The following is an 18,332-nucleotide window of genomic DNA, read 5'->3' as shown; positions in this document are numbered from 1 at the left end:
TTGGCCATTTAGAATAAATCAATATCAGAGTACTTTTTAACATAACAGCCTAAGTAATGAATATGAGTATAGTTTTTCTGTTTTTATTACAAAATGGTTGTCTGTGGCAAGATTTCTGAAAAGAAATGCTGCATTAAGTGACTGCTAATGTAATCTCTATAAACAGATATGAAATCAGAATGCTAGATAGCCATGATATGGTTGTGGCAACTGCATAATGAACATTTCCTGCCGCTGCAGCTTCGCACTAAACACATTAAACTGGAAAAACACAAGTTGAGTGTTCACTGCATAGGAAACGCACTGTGTATTGTCAGTGAGCATAGCGCTTACTGCTATCATTGATGAAAAATTTGTCCTCGGAACAAGACGATGATCGTTTATGTGATTTGTTTGACAGCGGATCACTAAAATATTGCGAGTAATGTAATGAGAAGGAGTCACCACAGTGAGCTGTTAGATGAGGGACTGCAGCCAGAACAGAATATACTTCTTAGGGAGGCAACCAGCTCTTTCCGCTGTGCTCTGCTGTTCACTGACTCATCCTGTGCTCTGCATAAAATCAGATCACGTTTGCTCAAAGAATGATGGAATGGAAAAAGGCCTTATTGACGTGATCTGCCATTTGTAAATTTTGTCAATTTAACCATTTAAACAGACGGTCTGCATCAACGAAAATCAGAAGCTGCTCCTTCAGTGTTTCGTTCACGCCTCTCATCTTTGCCAGGATGAAAAAGTCAGAGTTACTGAAAGCTGTATGCCCCAATAGTTTTTCACATCCACAGTTTGATTTTTTTATTTTTTTTTTTAAATGCGGCAAACTCTGCAGCAAAATATTTGCAGTTAAGGAGACCACTACGGCAACAGTGGATGGTTGAGGAGAATAAAACAGTGTAGAGCACAGTGTGTAGGGGGATCTGTTGGCAGAAATGGAATATAGCTTTCACAAGTGTGTTTTCATTACTGTGTAATCAACTGAAAGTATGAATTGTGTGTTTGTTAGCTTAGAATGAGCCCTTAATATCTACAGAGGGAGTGTTTTTGGCACTTCTTTCATGTGCTTGAAAAGGAATTCAGTTGGTTTCTAACTGCAACCTCACCACTAGATGTCACAATCCTATGCACTGGTCCTTTAAAATATGCGTTGATCTTATTCTAACTATTCTGTACGTATCTCAAGGGACAGAACCAACTATTATTCAGGTTCATTTACATTCTTGTCTGAGTTTTCAGACCTGTGTTGTACACAGTGTCCTCGTGGTGTCACTTCAGGGTTAACACAGCTAATTGCCCAAATTGGGCTCTTTATCGCCCTCTGTAACATCTACTAATTATGAATAAAATAAAGATCTCATAGTGTCATTGCTTATGTGACACCTCCCTTTCACACCAGTCTGTCCTTTGGGCTGCCTGCTGGCAGCGTTTACATTGTGTGATACTAATTTGCAGAGCCGGTACCACTCTGGAAAAAAGGCTTTTCTATATCTGAAAACAATAGCGTTCTCTGCACAGGTGTTTGACCACTGGGTGCTCTTGATAATTTTATTTCTCTTGAGATGGCTTTTGAAACGGAATTCACAGATACAACTGAATGCTTCTGTATCTATTCCCCACTCATTTTGCTCAAAGCGGTGGAGCAGAAAATGGGAGCGCTGTATTGGATTGTGTGTGTGTGTGTATGTGTGCGTGTGTGTAGGTGTGCAAGTGTACGTACTTGTGCATATTTGGAGTGGGTGTTGTTCGAGAGATGTGTTAGATTATGTGCATGTGAATTATGCTGCTTTTCCCTGTGTGGCTCAGGGACATTAGTTCATTCATTAGTAGTGGGCAGTCTAATTAACACAGATTCAGATATCTCATGCTTTTCAGGTTAAGTGACATTTGCATTTTACTGTCCGTGTTAAACTGGGCTCTTTAATGATGTTGCACATGATGGAAAGGAGGGTGTGTGTGTGATTGTGAGATAGGGAAACAGAAAGGCACAAAGGTGGCTGAGTGTGTACGTTTGGAGGGAGGTGAGAGAGAGAGAGAAGGAGGAGGGATGTGAATCCATGATTAATGCAGCGTTGCCCTTGTATGTTTCAGAGAGGAGAGAGGGACAGAGGTGATCCTAACAGCATTAGCATTCTCCCTGTGCTCCTGGAGGAGTCTGCTGTGCCCCTGTACAGATGCCCCGCTGCCTCTCAGATTACTGAATAGATACTTCACAGACACTTCAGTCTGGATGCACATCAAACAGATGTTTTCCAAACTGTTTTAGGTCCACTGTGTACTTGAGGAAACACTTTGTGTGTCTATATAGTTTGTTGCGTTGTGCCCGTTTATCTGTTTTCAGCCACGTTTGCTCTTCATAACACTCATTCTAAAGCTGAATACGTTACAAATATACTCAAATGAGTTTTCTACGTCGCTTTTCATTCACATTTCCGATGTGTGCTGCTACTTGAAAGTACAGGAGAAGTAAAAAGCGTTGCTTTCATGTGGCAAGGTTGTACAAGGACCTGATTTCAAGCTGACTTCAAAACTCATCACGTATTTAAATCCTTTATGTTGTGCTACGCTGCTAAAGCCTTTTGGGGTTTTATTTGGAGTAGTGACAGCAGGCACTGCAGGGCTACTGGTATGCAGAGCAAGGCACTCCAGCACATGGAAGAGCTCCTGGCCTGACGGTGCAACTTTTGACATTTCTGGTACTGTGCTGCGTTGCAACTTGAAATATGAGCGCTATCCTAACAGCGAACACCGTCACAAACTTAACTTTGGTTCTGTGCGTCTCCGAGCAGCGCCCGCTCGGTTCGCACTGCAGACAGCGGTGGCCCATTTTACGTTATTTTCCCTCACATGTGACACAGATCTGAGTGTGAGCAGCAACAGCCTGGATGCATTGTTTTTCTGGTTTAAATGAGGACAGGTTTTGTTAAGACCTCAAATTTAGTGGCTATGAATCTATATGAAGTACTTAAGCATGTGTAAGCAAGAATACTAGAACATTTCTTGTGATTGTAGTGTCATATGTTTCATAGAAGCAAAGAACTGCCATGTTTTGCTATTATTGAATTAGTCTGTACTGAATAAATAGAAAAATCTATTTCATAAATTACAGCCCAAACGAATTCAAACTTTGACAGCATCCCTGTCGAGCCAAGTCTTACCTGTGGTTTGAAAGAACATTGACAAGAGAAATTTACATCCACAAATTATTTGTACGTTTGAAAATTGATTTTATGTCTTTGTGGTTCGGTACACAATGAGTGTGAGCATCTCTCAGCACCGGTGTCTGAAGAAGGGCTTTTTTTAAATGCCAGTAGTGTCGGAGCTGTTAAAGATTGCCTTTTTGATCCATAGAGCTGAGATCATCACAGCTGCCACTGTACCGATCGATTCCTGCATTTACCCTCCAGTACTTGTCGTCGTCCTTGTGTTCCTTCTCCAGTGGGCTCAGGAAATGTCTGCACACACAGCTTGTTTGGGTAGTTATTTCTGCTCCTGCCTCAGGTCACGTATCGAGCCGAACCTGGCAGTAATAACTTTTTTCCACTATGCGCCAGAGAGGTACTGCTGATCGTCTCCTGCTTACCTGATGTGCCTCAGGGTGTTTGATCTAAATGATATATGTGCGTTTTATGTTTTATAATGACTAATTAACTAATATGTGCAGTAATTCTATAGGTTTAACACATAAGATGGAGATCACCTCAAATCATTTTCAAACGTGGATTAATGAATCAGCTAATTACATATGCTAATATTAAATTATTACAGATATATTTATATTGGTATATCCTGTGGATGCCAGCAATTAACAAATATTTGCAGTATAGACACTTTAAAGACATGTTGGAAGTAATTTAGAAACAGTCAGCATCACAGACTGTAGACTGTCATACCCAGTTTACTGACAACAGTTCTTTGACAAAAGAACAAAAGTGATGCCCATCTAAAGTGATTATGTTATTTAACATAATCCTTATACTTCAGTGTATGTCTGATATTGTTATTACTTAACAGTGATGATTAAATTATTCGTTAAACCAGTTAAACTATGAGTAATGATAGCCCGATCAACCACAACATTAAAACCACTGACAGGAGAAGTAAATAACATTGATCATCTTGTGACAATTCAGTGTTCTGCTGGGAAACTTTTAGACCTGGCATCCATGTGGATGTTACTTAGACATGTACCACCCACCTAGACCAGACCAGGCACCCCCACCCCATAGCAATGACACTCCTTGATGGCAGCAGCCATCCCCAGCAGGATGCAGCCTGACACAGGCACACACACAAAAAAGGTTTAGGAACAACTCAAAAACACATGATAAACAGCACAAGTTGTTGACCTGGCCTCCAGATTCACTAGATCCCAAACTGATCAAGTATCTGTGGGATGCACTGGAACAATCCTGGTCTACAGAGGCCCCTCCCCTTAACCCATGGTTCCCATTCTAACTCATGTTACAAATCTGTACACACATGCCATTATTTAAAGTGCCTCTGATTAACCCCAAATAAAGTTCAGCTGTTCTTGTAGGATTCCTGACATTTTCTTAGTCACATCTTAGAGCAAATGTCATGGTCCTCAGAGAGCTTCCAAAGCATCAGAGGGATCTCAGGGGTATCAGCCAGGAGAATAGTACTCAAGTATTTCCAAGGCATTAGATACACCATGGATACACATTGAAGACAGTCATTATCAACTGGAGAAAATATAACGCAACAGTGACATTACCAAGACCTGGACATCCCTCCAAAATTGATGAAAAGACAAGAGGAAAACTGGTCAAGGAGGCAGCCAAGAGGCCTACAGCAACATTAAAGAAGATGCAGGAATTTCTGGCAAGTACTGGCTGTGTTGTACATGTGACAATATCTCCTGTATTCTTCATATGTCTGGACTATGTGGTAGAGGGGGTAAGATGGAATTTTTTTATTCACAAAGGAAAACATCCAAGCCTGGCTACATTTTGCAGAAAGTCTCCTCAAAAGCATGTGGGAAAATGTGATATGGTCTGACACATGATAAAAAAAAAAAAAAGCCATGGTCAAAGTTTTTGGCCGTAATTCCAAAAGGTGTGTTTGGCGCAAATGCAACACTGCACATCACCAAAAGAACACAGTGAAGCATGGTGGTGGCAACATCATGCTTTGGGGCTGTTTTTCTTCAGCTGGAACTCGGGCCTTAGTCAAGGTGGAGGGACTTATGAAGAGATTCAAATACCAGTCAATGTTGACACAAAACCTTCAGGCTTCTGCTAGAGGAACTTCAACTTTCAGCACAACAATGACCCAAAGCATACATGCAAATCAACAAAAGAATGGCTTCAGCAGAAGAACATTATAGCACTGGAATGGCCTAGCCAAATCTGAAGAGGTCTGTTCACAGGGGATGCCCTCGCAATCTGACAGATTTGGAGCGTTTTTGCAGTGAAGAGTGGGCAGATACCGCCAAGTCAAAATGTGCTATGCTGATAGACTCCTGCCCAAGAGCTGTAATAAAATCAAAGGGTGCTTCAACAAAGTTCTGCGAGTGATTAATCTTGGTCTCATGTTTTTACATCCCACAATCTTGGCATTTTAACAAGCGTGTGTAGACTTTTTATATCCTCTGAACTAATTTTGTGTCCAGTAAAACATCATGGGCCACCTCTTTCGTGGGAAGGATGTGGCCTTTTTACCATAAACACAAAGAAAAAAAGCTCTTATTGCTGCACGCTGACAGTTACAGTTAAATATTGCAGTGGTTCCAGCTCCAGAAAATGCTAAGCCTATAACCTGGAACCTGCAGTTTCAGACAGAGTTCTGAGGAAAAAGTATTATATGTTTTCTTTGTACTGACTTTAATAGTAAGATCATCGTAAAGTAAGATATCATTTTATGTATCCCACAGGCACACCAGCTAAATGTCACCTTGCCCTGGCCATGTCTATGTCCATGTCCATGTAGATGATTTAAGGTGACAGTTGGACATGTGAACAAGGACTAGGGTGAGGGACAAGGACTCCTATGACGTCCACAACTAACTACTATCATGTAACTCCACATTCTTTGCTGTAGACGTCACTGCAAACAGTTCAAATCTCAGCTTCAGGAGTTTTCCATCAAATGTATACAAATATATGCACATCTTGTTAACCTCGCACACATCACTTCTGAGGTCGCCATTATACATAGACAGTTTTGAGTTGACTCCTCACAAACTCTGATGTGTAATCAATATAACTAAAATAAATCCACCTTTCTTTTGGAAGTTAAAATGATAAAGATCTGACATTATAATACAAGCCCCGCCCACTGGTGACCTCAAGTATCATGTACTCCCTGTATATAGTGAATCAGTAAGTTTATTATGCAGGAGTCCAGTGTTGAGCCACATGTAAATCACTTTTACGCATTCAGTTGTCAACCCACATTAATCTGTTTACACCCCCCACCTCTGATAGCATATTTTATATCTGCATAATGCTGCTGCTGGCTTGTGTCCGTTTTGTGAGATTTATAGACATTGTTAGTCGAAACAGTTTGTCAGCTGGCTTGAGACGTAACCATATGTTAAACTCGATCATTTCCATGAGTTACCATAAATTTCCATATTTTTGTCTTAAGCCTTCCAGTGCCGCAGTCATTTGAACTAATTTTATAGCAATGCATAATAAACAGTTAATAACTATAAAGATATGCAGGTTCATTTATATGCTGAAAACGTGTCATTGGTTGTTACTCATTCCAGTTGACCAAACTAAGACGATGGCCATTGATTAAAAAGACTCGCTTCATTGAGGCATTATTTAGTCTACAGTTAAGACAAAACACAAGTTTTAGAAAGTATTATTTTTCATGAAAACCTTAAGCTTCTGCCTGTTCATGTGTTTGACTGCCTGTCTGAATAGTCTTTGTAGTGGCCTCTTTTTTTATGTTGTCCTCTGCTTCACTGCTTTCTGGAAATGGATGACAGCCCCTATCTAAACAACTCTGTGAAGTTATGCACCACAGATTCAAAATTGGAAAAAAAAAAATGTCTTTTTGCTCTTCTCTGACTTTAAATATCTTCTTTTTTTTTTCCAGTTTCTTTACCCATGAGGCTTTTTGAATACAATATCCTTTACTTTCCCTTATTGCGTGTGTTTTTCTTTTCTGCTTTTGTTGCAAATTTAATTAAATGTACATGTTTTATGTATTAACATTGCTGGGGTAAACCGGGTATCCTCAGGGATATCATATAAGTAGTGAGAAATAAGCGGATGCCTTGTGAATGTAAGAACGTCTGAGTGGAGCTAAAAATACAAGCAGGTTGAAGTGTCACATGGGTCAGCTATTAGTGAATGAAATTTTTTTGGGAGCGGGACCTGTTATTGATTCTCAGCGTGGCTTCTTTGACTTGCAGCCTTTCCCAGCACCTGGACCCCACAGCGGGGTCTGTGTTTGATGCAGAAAAGTGATGCTTTTGTGCTTGATGTAGCTTTAATTGTGTTATATGTGGCCTGGGAATCAAGTCTGCCACCTGTCTTTGCTCTTCTTGTGTCTTTATATAACAGTTCCAGTTTATAGAACTTGTAGTGGCTGTTGAGCAACCTCCCTTTTTGCCACCTTCAGACACCTATTACTTGCCCTGAAGAAATGCGCTCCTTGTTTTATCCGGCTGTATTTTTCCACGATGATATATCCCAACAAGCAGCATGACAGCAACCTAAAAATACAGACATAGTAAAAAAGAACTGTCTGCATAGACAAGAATAAAATGAGATATGATAATCCTTTATTTATACCACAGTGGGGGGAATTGCAGTGTTGCAGCAGCATATAGTCTAAAGGAAAGTGCACACAAGAGATAAAATAAAACATTAAATAACTATAAGAAAAAATACAGAATTAAATACAATCAAAGCCCTGTGATAGACTGACTCTATAATGTAGATGTATCCCGACCTGTCCAGGGTGTACCCCGCCTCTCGCCCGATGACAGCTGGGATAGGCTCCAGCTCCGAGCGACCCTTCACAGGACAAGAGGTTACAGAAGATGAATGAATACAATACAAGCGTATGTACGTCTACATTATAGAGTCAGTTCAGGATTACATGAAGACACACAGAAGACACTGAGTATACAGCTGCAGTCCCTCAGTCGACTGGCTAGTGGAGTGTGTTGACATGCTGTCATCCAACCAAATGTCATTGGTCAGATAAGAACGGCTGCGAGAGGGATAGACTTTTTTGAACACACCCCAGTTTTCACAACTTTAAACTCATCCAGCGTGATGGAGAACGTTCCGTTTAACATTTAACATTTACTGAACATTTTACACACCATGTCGACTCCAAACTAAACGGTACCTTGTCAAAAAAGTTGACGGCATGGCAGAGTTTTCTTAAAACCAGTGACCAAATAGTCCATAAACTGTGGGAAGTGGTGTTTACAGCTAATATCTATAATGTCATCTAAAATCGGTAGCCTAAATTGTTTGTGTTAGGATCTTCCATCATTTTGGGCAGCTACCCACTGGTCGCCTCCGAGTCTAGAGTTATAAATAAATATTATTAAATAAAAAATATTTCGGCCGATAATGCTACAAAGTAGAGTACACTGTGACCAATTTAGCTCATCTATATCTAGATCTTTCCCTGCAACCAAAATAACTGTCAACCTAGATATTCTTTGTTTGAGACAAACTAAAACCACAGAAGAAGCTATCCTTGATGCTTGTAATAATCTGCCTGTCATCATGTACCTTGAAAGACTGTGTGCAAGTCTAGCTAGGATGTGGATCTCTTTGAAAGACAAAGGTTGGTCAAAACAAATACTGATTATATTTACTTACTGCTCCATGCATGTAGTTAGTTAGTAGTCAAAGGTGTTAATTGTGCTATTTAAAGCATTCTAATTTTAATTTGGTGCCAAAACCTTTTGCTCAATGCTGTACACTATATATAGACAGGTTAAATACATACTGTACACCTTCGTCCATGGGAGTCCTGTACAGTGATTCATTGTGCCAGATTACAGTAGGCTAATGTACTGGGACTGGTCGTTCCCCAGGACCGTTCACCAGGGAAGTAAAAGAGGATCAAAAAAGATTCCTCCCATTAAAGGAGAATGTGGTTTGATAGCAGACTCCACTCATGCAAAACCTTAACTCCCCACAGAGCTGAAGAACCTGCTTGGATGAGTGGTGAAACGCCTTCAAGAAACCCTAGTCCAGTTAGTCCTTGTTTCAGTTTTTTTGTTTTGTACATACTGAGAACCGTCACAGAGAACGTACTGGGACCGGCTATTTTAGACAATGTTTTTTCAAAATTGCAGATGTGAAAACAGATCTGCTGTCAGAACCGGCCACTGCCAGAGCAGTTTTTTGGATATTAGTCTTTGTTCCTGTCTCCCGTACTCTAAATTATTTTCCTTTCTTGTCAAAGTGTAAAATGATGGTATTCTGTGGATAATTTGTTATCGCTGTGGAAAAGGGCATAGTTTACAAAGTGCGCTCCATTCATCTCAACACATGCCATTATCTGCACGGATCCACTTGTACAGCCATAAACGCTTATAAGATATCTTTCATTTTTCTGCTGAGCTGTTTATGCCAAACTAAATAATGTTCCCTTTCTTCTGGTAACAGTTAGAGTGGTCCACGTTTGAGAGTGTGACACTGCAGACTAACCCCAGCCATTTCTGCATCTCTGTGAACACTCCCTGAACTCTTTTCACCTAATCAGGGCTATGGGGGCACTTAATGATATCTATATATCTTTGGGCTCAGAGCTATAAAGCTGCCATCTGCAGTAATGTAAATACATTACAGTCCCCAACCTTCCCAATGAGATTTCATTTCTCCAGGATGCACAGCGCGTTAGTCCGCTAAGACCCAGGTCTACTTGGAGCCAGCTTCTCCATACCTTATTTTTCATAGGGCAAACAGTGCATTATGGTCCTACTGTGCCTCGGGTTTGAGGCGGTCGTCGTCATTAATTCTGGGCCCAGTGTACCGTTGCTGTGACCCATTATAAACCCACACCCGCATCTTGACTATGTGGTGATGCATTGCTCTACAATTGTCATTAATAACATCAGCTGCATATAGCTCGGTGGGGGGAGGAGGCATGGCGAAGGCGCCACAACAGACAATGATGCCTGCAGTATATATAGTAGGCACAGGTAAATGGTAGCAGTTGATGGCAACACTGGACTGCATTTTTAATAAAAAAAAAACATCTTAGATTAGCTACTTTCTTATAACGTGAGGCAGCTGGACTCTCACAAAATTTGCAAGATCACGAGGGACGCCATCTTGCCAAGTTTCAAGCTGCGCGTTTGAGCTACTACTGGCAGCTTCAGGAGTGTATAAGGTTAGACAGCCTGTGGTGACGACAGTGGGATTGATCTGATTGGTTGAAATTAGCTGTATGATCACCTGCCACGTTTTCCGAAAGTGCGTGCCCTCCTTCCAAACTGTTTCCAGCGGCAGCTTCTCTGATGTGTCTGTGTAACAAACCATCTGCCACATCAGGTTAGCTACTTCCACTGATGCTGCAAGATGCTGCACTACCAACTTATGCAAGAGAAGTGTGTAGTGTCAATCAAAGTAGCATCCAGATTTCTCATGTATTGTGCTTTGCGGTAGCAGAAATGACTGGTGTGTGATCTCCGTTGGGACTGTGAGAGAAAATGATCACTTTGTCTTCTTTTCTGGTTTCTTTCACAGCTTTGGTTTGGAGCTTCTCAGGGTATGAAAAGAATATTAATTCACCATTACAAACATGTCCAATGGGATGTAAATTAGTTTGCAGCAAATCTAATAGTTCCAATAGTGAGCCAAGTCCAAACAACCTGTGTTAAAACTATAGAATTACCTTAAGCATGAGGTTAAGTAGTACAGTGACACTGCAGAGACAGTTGCCATTTAAGATGTTTGAATGCCCTAGCCAGGCAATAGTCTAAAGTTTCTAAACCAGTCGATAATTGCTCTGTCAGAGGATTTAGCAGCAGCAGTACAGACCGGGTTTCCTTGAAATTAGGTGGCATTGCCCTTTAAAATCTTCGCCTGACCTTTTTCAGATGACCTCAACAGCTGCCAATGCCTCTCCTCTTAACATTCATATTATGTTAGAAAAAGGGCGAACAATGATGTATTCATTCATCATTCACTCCTGCGGCTAAGAGAGCTTTGAAATGTTCCTCTTCAATATCGCAAGCCTAGGGCGTCACTTAAATTGTTTTAACAAGCTGTTGAAAGGTTTCTCGGGCAGAGTAACGTTGTAGCAAGAAATCTCAAACAGACAGTTGCTGGACCGGGTTAGGACATATAATAAGAGCACGGCCATTGAATTCTGAATTTAAATTATTTTACTTTTGCTTTTTTTTTCTGTTGTTAAATGTTTTGTTCTGTAAACCGTGTAGAGAGAAGTGCATTTGACTTTAAGCTATATCTGGGCCATCCTTCCTTGTAATAATAACAATAATTGTAAGAATTAACCAGTAGTCATATGACCTGCAACTCGACTTGTATTGAATGAACATTCATTCTCTGGATGCTGCATCTGCAAGACAGCATGTATGTGCAGTCGTAGACATTTACATTGTGGTTATTATTTATGTGGTGGCTGAGCTGATTTTTCTTTTGGTTGTTGTTGCTTTACACTGTTGTTATGATTCTGATATTCTTCATGTCATAATTAGATGCAAACAGCTGAGCTGAGTTCCAGCCAAGATGCAGAGCAAACAACTCAGCGACACTCACACATGGCATGTCTACTCAACAGTTCAGGCATAAAGAACTAGGACAGTGATATGTTTTTCATAATTTTCGAGAGTGCTCCAGCACATTTGTTTCTTGAGATGCGGAGACAAAACACGTAATTATGATTGCAGGTATTCATTCATTCTTAGATTACGTTTTGATGGGTAGCAATGTGCCAACCTGCCAGAGAGTAATCTGTGAATTTGTTTTGAGCGTCTACAAATGAGATAAAACAAGTTGTGCAGATCAAATCCTCGTCTACAGCAAAACAGCGTTTAACTCAAGTCACAGGTTTTTTTTTTCTTGACACTGATTTTTAATGCTGGGTAAATTTGCAGTGAATAAATTCTTGTCATAATCTGTTACACTCACTCATATCAGTGATTAAGTAACAGTTGAAGAAATCATAAAAATGTTGTGGTGAACTTCAGGAGGTCTGTGATCACCGTTGGATTCTTTTTCTACAGGACAGGCCCTGAGCTAAAGCAGGTGTGTGTCCAGATAACACAGAGGAGATAAAGAGTATGTACTGTTCGTAGGGGGGGGGGGGGAAACATTTAACTTTCCTTAACTTTCCCATTTGTTGGTTGTTGATGGGCATCTCTCCCCAATTGTGCGTTCCATTTTCCTTATCCATCATCTCTGCCTCTGACTGAAGGCTTAGCTGTTTCTGTGTGTTTCTGTGCTTTATCAGTTATTCTAAATCAAGACTTTTCTAATCAAGAGCATGTGTCACTTGCCACCAGAGTGACTGGGAATCTCAGTAACAAGGCAATTTGGCAGACAACAGCTCTGGTCGCGCTGCCAAGACTCCTCGGTGGATTCACAAAGTCACTTTGTGGGATACTCACAGAATTCCTCATTAGTTCATATTATTTCATCCATTGCATGGATAGCTTCACTTTATCTTGATTGTCTGTAAATGGTATGTCAACTCAGATTTATTGTGCTTGTTAATATTAAAAAAGATGACTGTGTTTTAAGGCGTTCAAACTAGCTATTTGACCATTAAGACGTATTGGCCTGCCCTCCTTATTATAGGTACTGTTGCTCTGTCTGTCAAGCTTTATTATCGCTTGCTTGCTCTGGACAGACCCGTTGTGATAAACTAAAGAAGTGACTTTGCTGAAAGTCACTTTTGTGCTGTGATCTGAAGGTAGTATTTGCACTTAAAAATGTGACATGTCAAGTGTTGAGTCAAAAAGAAGAATGTAGACTTTGTCTTTCGTCTGAGCCGATCATGGCTATATTTATGGAAACTTCCTACCGGGCCTGTTTTTGTGGACTTTTCGATTGTGGATTGTTTGAGGGGCAGCATGATTGTGCAGTGGTTAGCATTCAGACTAAGAAAGTTCTCAGATTAAGGAAGTTAGGGCCAGCTGGGGCCGCTCTGTGAGAAATTTGTATGTCCTCTGGGCTTCCTCTTTGAACTAGTCGTTTGTGATACAGTGGGGACCTGTACCTTGCTTCTTGCCCAATATCAGCTGGGATAAACTCCAGCGCATCCCACGGCCCTCTAAGGATAAGGGGTTGATGATGTTATAGTTTGAAAGGATCTTCAGCCTTTGTAAATGTAAATCATCTTAATTAGTACAAAGATTCTCTGCATTTAATCCATCTAAGTCACCACTAGCCCCAGGATGTGTATGAACTGTATTAATATGGACAATGTGTCGCCACTTCCTTGTATTGGCTAAACTGACGCTCTACCACCACCAGTTACAAGGAAATGTTGGATTATACACTGTACTTGTTTTTGGCAACTGGTAGTCGCCATTATGTCACATCCTGTTTCTGTAGCGTCAAATAACTAACCAAAACGAAACTTATCCAAAAAAATTGACTCTTGAACATGCATCAACATTATATAAACTACCTAATATGACTGAAATCATGCTTGAAAAAAAATGATTTGATGTGTATTTTAGTGTTTTAGTTTTGCCCCATCCACAAACATGGAGGGGGCGGAGCTTATAACTTACGCTGCAGCCAGTCACCAGGGGGAGATCTACTTGCTTGGCTTTACTTTTGAGGAGCTGTTCCGACGTCCATCTTTATACTGTCTGTGGTATGAACCAGTAACCCTACAGTCCCTAATCTGCTTCTCTAACCACTAGCACATAGCTCACTTGGTGTTTTCAGCCTCTTTCCCATCCAGGTACTAATTAGGCCCAACCTTGCTTAGCTTGGCCGTTAACCAAATGAGCTACGTTAAAGTTCCTGAAAACACAGAGTGGTGAATTTGTGAATATTTTTCTTAAGGGATTAACGAGCACGGCTTTAAACTTGCAAAGACGGAACCATACTTTGTGCCCTCCTTTTGCCTCTAGCTTTACAATATTAAACTTTATCGGGATTAACTGAAGTACAGACATCTGGGGAGACTTCCTCAGCAATTCTGATGAGAGCCGTTTGCTTTTCACTCTCGCCGATGCACAGCAAACACTCCACAGTGTATAACCGGAGAGTTTCTGAAGTGCCACTTATTATACTGATCATCGCATATTGTAAGTGTGAAAGTCCAGACACGTCGCCCCATCTGTTGGGTGGGAATGATGGTTATTAGCTCGTGTTAGGGTTCTTATCATTTCTAAACTGGGAGAAAAAGCCAAGTGTTTTAAGATGGACCTTGAAGCTGAAAGGATTTATGTGCAGAGCACTGCACTGTGATTTCATCATCCCAAAAACAGCATCACTGACCACTTGCTCTACAAATAACCGTGGCTCAGTTTGTTTGATAACTGCAGTGGTAAGAATCAGATAACAAGGAAGGGCGCCAATACAGTCTCCTCAGCTGCCTCTGATCCTTCTTACTTTCCCGTCTTTGTCATCCCCAGAGAGTTACTGTCGCCGGTGGACCAAGCTCAGTTTCTAAGCCGCGAAGATCTTCTTTCCCCAAGTACAGGCTATTCTGCTGTTTCATTTCTCACTCTCCATCTGCACAGGTCTGAACTGGCCAATCTTTCAGAGATTTGATATCTGTCTTCATGATATGTGGGTGCAATCATAAGTACTATTCTGTATGGACAGCCATGAGTAATGTTAACCTTGCGCGTCATCTTTCACCTTGTTTTCTCTGTGCTGTGGAGAATCGAAGAGGAACACTGTATTAATTCTAAGTAGAAATGACTGTGGGTGCAGACACTAATTGACTACTGTATAAAGATTTTTACCCTGCTGCCACATCACTGCTCTTATGCTGTAGCAAAGAAAGCCGCTGTCTGCAAGTCATTTATTTTCAATGGAAGCTGGTGATATGAAGGTATAAACTTTACACCTGACACTTGTCACTGCATGGCAAATGATGAGGTGAGATGTCGACCAATCATATGAGTTCATTTTTAGACAAATGATGACACGACAACATCGACCAGCACTCGGGCAGCAGTTCAGCGGGGACTTGACAGCAATGCACCTGACCACGCCTGGCCACTTTGAAACGTCGCAGCTCTTTCTGTTGCTCAGTTTTTCAGACGCTTAACACTTTCATTTTCTTCTGCGGACAGCTGAAGGAGAATGCAACACTTCAACAGATTGTGGCATAACACTCTTCCTGATTTGCATAAGATGTGAAATTCACCAGAGAAGAGAAAGTAATGGAACTCATTGATATGTTTGCAGCTTTTAATGGCGCAACTTTTTCAACTATTGCTTCTTCATCCAAGTGAGGGAAAAAAAAGTGTGGCACACACCAAGTTTGATTAAATTTTCTCATGCTTCGTACCATGACATTACCTACAGTGTTATATAAAGTAAGTCACAGTGGAACATATCTGTCCTTGTCCGAGGGAGGACCTTTGTAGTCCAAAGCTTTATTTTGAAGTGGCCTGAAATAAATATATAAATTCCTGAATCAATTATCTTCAGAAGTGTGTGTCACAGAGTTCATCATGCTCCATCTCTGACCCAAGACCTTGACGTGAGTGTGCCCATTTATATGAATAAATGCTCCCCCCTCAAGATAATGTCTCCTCTTAAAACTGAATTGCTGTATTGAGCTTTCTAACCCGTTGTGTCCGTTTCAGTTCTTGTGTTTACTTTCCTGAATCCTCTCATCTATTTTTATAGCATTAAGTATCACTATATGATCACTTAAGGAAGATTAAGGGCCATGACACACCAAGTCAACAGTCAGCCATAGGTGAGCAGCTGTGACCCTGGTTTTAGCTATGTGCCTCCCACCGTTGGCACGAGTCGCTGGCCTTTCAGGTGATCCAGCTGAATCTGTGGTGGAGCGAACATTACTCTGATTACTCTAACCCCAGCCAAGAGAACAAGAAAAGAACATGACAAAAGTAAAAAGAATGGCAAAGTTTAAAGGGCCCACATGGAAGGCTCTTCTCATTTTACACCTTCGTCTCATCTGAACAGTGGCGAGCTGTGCATTTTCCACCAAGGCCTTCAATGACCTCTAACCTTATTCAAAACACCTCTTAATACATCATTGTGACCCCACTGTTATAAAAACCATCGACAACATACGGATATACAATAAAACAGGACATTTTGTCTCATAGTGAGATGAATGAGAGATATAATTGTGAAGGCCCAGGCAGATTTCTTTGATTTCCGGCAACACGATGGCTGAAATACGATTGGATAAAAGCTCTAATGCAGAGAAGCACTGCAGCTGAGAGAGACAAGCCATAACATGAAAAGAATAGGCTATTGGGAATAATTTAATAAGATTAATGGGAAAATATTGAAATGTAAATCAGTTATTTTAACAAAGTTTAGGCAAGCAGAGAAGGCTTTGCTGGCCCTGACGGCCCTCCACTGCATCTGAATAATCAAAGTAAATCACCTGAACAGTATGGTTCTGGAAAGGACAGCACTGTACAAAGGTTTTTATCTCTCGGCAGGTTTTTTGGTCCAGACACGGGCTACATGAGGCGACGTCATAGTCGGCCTTCACTGCCGGTTGTTTTTTGATGTCGGTTTTAATGCGTCCAAGCCTTTAGGGACGACGAAGTAGAATGAGCTGAATGTAATGATGTTATACTTGAACATGAAGAACCGCTCTTACATATTGCTGCCCTAAGACAGAAATGTGTTTATTGTAGTTGTACCTTAAATGTTATAACCATTCAGGCTGATTGCTTTGCCTATATCTGCAAAAATCGTACTCTCTGAGCCTGTAGCCTATTGTGTAGAGTGAAAGCCTGATCCGGCTTTTTTTTTATTGTTCTGCTGCCAATTGCTTTGTTTGCATTTTCCAGCTTTAAGTCTCTTCCGAGAGTCAGATCGGTTCACCTTTCATCCTGGTTGGTTGTAAAGATCCCAGAGCTCTCTACCGTGTTTGATGAACCCTGCAGTTTGTCTGGATAGTGACAGTTTTGAGTCTGAAGACTTAAATCTAAAGCTGTAAAGAGACTATTTTGAAAAACTGAGTTTCTCAGTAAGTTAATCATGTACATGTTGACGTAACTGATGTTTACTGAAGTCACCCTGCATGTACCATCCAGATAGTGATACAACCAGTAGCCTTTAAATGGTCTCTGGAAAACCCTGCAGAGACCACACGTCAAGTGTTATCTTTGACAGTCGGAGCAGCAGATCTCCAGGTATTTCCCTCACACGTTCACATTTTCCTCATGTACTGAATCTCTTAAAAACGAGGCTAGTCTCTTGGCACATGGTGCTCCAGAAATACCCGCAGGTGATAACTAGCTTGTAGCAGGTGTCCTGTCACTTTCACTATTATGCATGTATCATACCTGTGGGTGGAGGTGGTAATTAACTGTTTTGCCATTTTTAGAATGTTGCCATGACAGCTCTCCCCATTTCACTCTTTTCTCACCTATATTCTCCTCAATAACTGTCACATACTTCTCCGTCCCTTCCTTTTACCCCCTAGCTATGTGTTATTAATTTTTTTTTGTGACTGTATTTGTGTATGTGCTCATGAGGCTGGGGTGGTCTTGTTGAGCTGAGGGTGTCATCCATCGCGGTCAGATCGGGTCACAGACCAGTCTGTGTCCAGTGGGCCTGTGGGCCTGTGGGCTGCGGGCTGCAGGTAACAGCATCTGCAGCACTGTGTCTCAGCTGTCGTCGATTTACAGAATGACAGTGTGACAAGCTCTGTCCACGTTAGTCCGCCGCTGTTCACAGGACATTGCTGCACGTTAAATCAACTCTTTTCGTGTTCCAAGTCTGAAAATAAAAGCACATTTCTAGCTGGATTGATGCTGAGGCTCAGGGGTGTACCTGATGATTCACAGTTAGCATTTGTCTTGCCCAAACCAGCTACTGTGTTACATTATTGCTAAAGTTAAAGGCACATTATATAGTTGTCATATAAGAACAATTTTTTAGTTGATTTACTGCTGGTTGATTAATAGAAACCCAACCAGTTATTTGGCAATAACTATTACCCCTTCATTATATGCTACTTTTTATGAACCTGGTTTGTTGGCGTTCAGACATTACGAGAGGCAGTAATTCACTGTGTAGCTGGGTTATATTACATTTTATAGTGTACTTAAAAGTCTAGGTTTCTATAGTTAGACCACTAAAATGCAATCGAGTACAACAATGCCACAATTTACAGCCTCAGAAAACAGTGTACCTCCTTCACCTAACCCGCGTTTCCACCCCAGCAAC

This window comes from Chelon labrosus (assembly GCF_963514085.1).
Source record: "Chelon labrosus genome assembly, chromosome: 11".
NCBI classification, from domain to species: domain Eukaryota; kingdom Metazoa; phylum Chordata; class Actinopteri; order Mugiliformes; family Mugilidae; genus Chelon; species Chelon labrosus.
This window is presented reverse-complemented; position numbering follows the sequence as displayed.